Here is a 5,306-nt window from a genome sequence, read left to right on the forward strand (position 1 = left end):
CTTCAACGCGTTCCTAGAGAAAACCAAGCTGAAAGACGATGGCAGCAACTATACGGACTGGGTCCGGAACCTGAGGATCATCCTCATAGCTGCCAAGAAAGATTATGTCCTACAAGCACCTCTAGGTGAACCACTTGCTCTCCCTGCAGAACAAGACGTTATGAACGCTTGGCAGACACGTACCGATGATTACTCCCTCGTTTAGTGCGGCATGCTTTACAGCTTAGAGCCGGGGCTCCAAAAGCGTTTTGAGAGACACGGAGCATATGAGATGTTCGAAGAGCTGAAAATGGTTTTTCAAGCTCATGCCCGGGTCGAGAGATATGAAGTCTCCGACAAGTTCGTCAGCTGTAAGATGGAGGAAAACAGTTCTGTCAGTGAGCACATACTCACTATGTCTGGGTTACATAACCGCTTGACTCAACTGGGAGTTAATCTCCCGGATGACGCGGTCATTGACAGAATCCTTCAGTCGCTTCCACCGAGCTACAAGAGCTTTGTGATGAACTTCAATATGCAGGGGATGGAAAAGACCATTCCTGAAGTATTTGCAATGCTGAAATCAGCAGAGGTAGAAGTCAAAAGGGAACATCAAGTGTTGATGGTGAATAAAACCACTAAGTTCAAGAAGGGCAAGGGTAAGAAGAACTTCAAGAAGGACGGCAAGGGAGTTGCCGCGCCCGGTAAGCAAGCTGCCGGGAAGAAGCCAAAGAATGGACCCAAGCCCGAGACTGAGTGCTTTTATTGCAAGGAAAGTGGTCACAGGAAGCGGAACTGCCCCAAATACTTAGCGGACAAGAAGGCCGGAAAAACGAAAGGTATATGTGATATACATGTAATTGATGTGTACCTTACCAGTACTCGTAGTAGCTCCTGGGTATTTGATACCGGTGCAGTTGCTCACATTTGTAACTCAAAGCAGGAGCTGCGGAATAAGCGGAGACAGGCGAAGGACGAGGTGACGATGCGCGTCGGGAATGTTTCCAAGGTCGATGTGATCGCCGTCGGCACGCTACCTCTACATTTACCTACGGGATTAGTTTTGAAACTCAATAATTGTTATTTAGTGCCATGTTTGAGCATGAACATTGTATCAGGATCTCGTCTAATACGAGATGGCTACTCATTTAAATCCGAGAATAATGGTTGTTCTATTTATATGAGAGATATGTTTTATGGTCATGCTCCGATGGTGAATGGTTTATTCTTAATGAATCTCGAGCGTAATGCTACACATATTCATAGTGTGAGTACCAAAAGATGTAAGGTTGATAATGATAGTCCCACATACTTGTGGCACTGCCGCCTTGGTCACATAGGTGTCAAACGCATGAAGAAGCTCCATGCAGATGGACTTTTAGAGTCTCTTGATTACGAATCATTTGACACATGCGAACCATGCCTCATGGGTAAAATGACCAAGACTCCGTTCTCAGGAACAATGGAGCGAGCAACCAACTTATTGGAAATCATACATACTGATGTGTGCGGTCCAATGAGTGTTGAGTCTCGCGGTGGTTATCGTTATGTTCTCACCCTCATTGATGACTTGAGTAGATATGGGTATGTCTACTTAATGAAACACAAATCTGAGACCTTTGAAAGGTTCAAGGAATTTCAGAGTGAGGTTGAGAATCAACGTGACAGGAAAATCAAGTTCTTGCGATCAGATCGTGGAGGAGAATACTTGAGTCACGAATTTGGCACACACTTAAGAAAAAGTGGAATAGTTTCACAACTCATGCCGCCTGGAACACCTCAGCGTAATGGTGTGTCCGAACATCGTAATCGCACTCTATTAGATATGGTGCGATCTATGATGTCTCTTACCGATTTACCACTATCATTTTGGGGCTATGCTTTAGAGACTGCCGCATTCACTTTAAATAGGGCTCCGTCGAAATCCGTTGAGACGACACCGTATGAATTATGGTTTGGGAAGAAACCTAAGCTGTCGTTTCTAAAAGTTTGGGGATGCGATGCTTATGTCAAGAAACTTCAACCTGAAAAGCTCGAACCCAAGTCGAAAAAATGCGTCTTCATAGGATACCCTAAAGAAACTATTGGGTATACCTTCTACCTCAGATCCGAAGGCAAGATCTTTGTGCCAAGAATGGATCCTTTCTAGAGAAAGAGTTTCTCTCGAAAGAAGTAAGTGGGAGGAAAGTAGAACTTGATGAAGTATTACCTCTTGAACCGGAAAGTGGTGCAACTCAAGAAAATGTTCCTGAGGTGCCTGCACCGACTAGAGAGGAAGTTAATGATGATGATCATGAAACTTCAGATCAAGTTGCTACTGAACTTCGTAGGTCCACAAGGACACGTTCCGCACCAGAGTGGTACAGCAACCCTGTCTTGGAAATCATGTTGTTAGACAAAGGAGAACCTTTGAACTGTGAAGAAGCGATGGCGGGCCCAGATTCCGACAAATGGCCGGAAGCCATGAAATCCGAGATAGGATCCATGTATGAAAACAAAGTATGGACTTTGACTGACTTGCCCATTGAGCGGCGAGCCATAGAAAATAAATGGATCTTTAAGAAGAAGACAGACGTGGATGGTAATGTGACCATCTATAAAGCTCGGCTTGTCGCTAAGGGTTATCGACAAGTTCAAGGGGTTGACTACGATGAGACTTTCTCACCGGTAGCGAAGCTGAAGTCCGTCCGAATCATGTTAGCAATTGTCGCATTCTATGATTATGAGATATGGCAAATGGACGTCAAAACGGCATTCCTTAATGGTTTCCTTAAGGAAGAATTGTATATGATGCAGCCGAAAGGTTTTGTCGATCCTAAGAATGCTGACAAGGTGTGCAAGCTCCAACGCTCGATTTATGGGCTGGTGCAAGCATCTCGGAGTTGGAACATTCGCTTTGATGAGATGATCAAAGCGTTTGGGTTTATGCAGACTTATGGAGAAGCCTGCGTTTACAAGAAAGTGAGTGGGAGCTCTGTAGCATTTCTCATATTATATGTAGATGACATACTTTTGATGGGAAATGATATAGAGCTTTTGGACAGCATTAAGGCCTACTTGAATAAGATTTTTTCAATGAAGGACCTTGGAGAAGCTGCTTATATATTAGGCATCAAGATCTATAGAGATAGATCAAGACGCCTCATAGGTCTTTCACAAAGCACATACCTTGATAAGATATTGAAGAAGTTCAATATGGATCAGTCTAAGAAGGGGTTCTTGCCTGTGTTGCAAGGTGTGAAATTGAGCTCAGCTCAAGGTCCGACCACGGCAGAAGATATAGAAGAGATGAGTGTCATCCCCTATGCCTCAGCCATAGGTTCTATTATGTATGCCATGCTGTGTACCAGACCTGATGTAAACCCTGCCGTAAGTTTGGTAGGTAGGTACCAAAGTAATCCCGGCAAGGAACACTGGACAGTGGTCAAGAATATCTTGAAGTACCTGAAAAGGACTAAGGAAATGTTTCTCGTTTATGGAGGTGACGAAGAGCTCGTCGTAAAGGGTTACGTCGATGCTAGCTTCGACACAGATCTGGATGACTCTAAGTCACAAACCGGATACGTGTATATTTTGAATGGTGTCGTAGTAAGCTGGTGCAGTTACAAGCAGAGCGTCGTGGCGGGATCTACATGTGAAGCGGAGTACATGGCAGCCTCGGAGGCAGCGCATGAAGCAATTTGGGTGAAGGAGTTCATCACCGACCTAGGAGTCATACCCAATGCGTCGGGGCCGATCAAACTCTTCTGTGACAACACTGGAGCTATTGCACTTGCCAAGGAGCCCAGGTTTCACAAGAAGACCAGGCACATCAAGCGTCGCTTCAACTCCATTCGTGAAAATGTTCAAGATGGAGACATAGATATTTGTAAAGTACATACGGACCTGAATGTAGCAGATCCGTTGACTAAACCTCTCCCTAGAGCAAAACATGATCAACACCAGAATTCCATGGGTGTTCGATTCATCACAATGTAACTAGATTATTGACTCTAGTGCAAGTGGGAGACTGTTGGAAATATGCCCTAGAGGCAATAATAAAAGGATTATTATTATATTTCCTTGTTCATGATAATTGTCTTTTATTCATGCTATAATTGTGTTATCCGGAAATCGTAATACATGTGTGAATACATAGACACCAACATGTCCCTAGTAAGCCTCTAGTTGACTAGCTCGTTGATCAACAGATAGTCATGGTTTCCTGACTATGGACATTGGATGTCATTGATAACGAGATCACATCATTAGGAGGATGATGTGATGGACAAGACCCAATCCTAAACATAGCACAAGGTCGTATAGTTCGTTTGCTAGAGTTTTTCCAATGTCAAGTATCTTTTCCTTAGACCATGAGATCGTGTAACTCCCGGATACCGTAGGAGTGCTTTGGGTGTACCAAACGTCACAACGTAACTGGGTGACTATAAAGGTATACTACGGGTATCTCCGAAAGTGTCTGTTGGGTTGACACGGATCAAGACTGGGATTTGTCACTCCGTATGACGGAGAGGTATCTCTGGGCCCACTCGGTAATGCATCATCATAATGAGCTCAAAGTGACCAAGTGTCTGGTCACGGGATCATGCATTACGGTACGAGTAAAGTGACTTGCCGGTAACGAGATTGAACGAGGTATTGGGATACCGACGATCGAATCTCGGGCAAGTAACGTACCGATTGACAAAGGGAATTGTATACGGGGTTGCTTGAATCCTCGACATCGTGGTTCATCCGATGAGATCATCGAGGAGCATGTGGGAGCCATCATGGGTATCCAGATCCCGCTATTGGTTATTGACCGGAGAGCCATCTCGGTCATGTCTACATGTCTCCCGAACCCGTAGGGTCTACACACTTAAGGTTCGGTGACGCTAGGGTTGTAGAGATATGAATATGCAGTAACCCGAAAGTTGTTCGGAGTCCCGGATGAGATCCCGGACATCACGAGGAGTTCCGGAATGGTCCGGATGTGAAGAATTATATATAGGAAGTGCAGTTTCGGCCATCGGGAGAGTTTCGGGGGTCACCGGTATTGTACTGGGACCACCGGATGGGTCCCGGGGGTCCACCGGGTGGGACCACCCATCCTGGAGGGACCCATGGGCTGAAGTGGGGAGGGGAACCAGCCCATAGTGGGCTGGTGCACCCCCCTTGGCCCACCCCCTGCGCATAGGGTTGGAAACCCTAGGGTGGGGGGGCGCCCCACTTGCCTTGGGGGCCACTCCACCCTTGGCCGCCGCCCCCCTAGGAGATCCCATCTCCTAGGGCCGGCGCCCCCCTTGGGGAGCCTATATAAAGGGGGGAGGGAGGGGCAGCCGCACCCT

Source organism: Triticum urartu, chromosome 5A, assembly GCF_056163025.1.
Source record: "Triticum urartu cultivar PI428250 chromosome 5A, HENAU_Tu73, whole genome shotgun sequence".
NCBI lineage: Eukaryota > Viridiplantae > Streptophyta > Magnoliopsida > Poales > Poaceae > Triticum > Triticum urartu.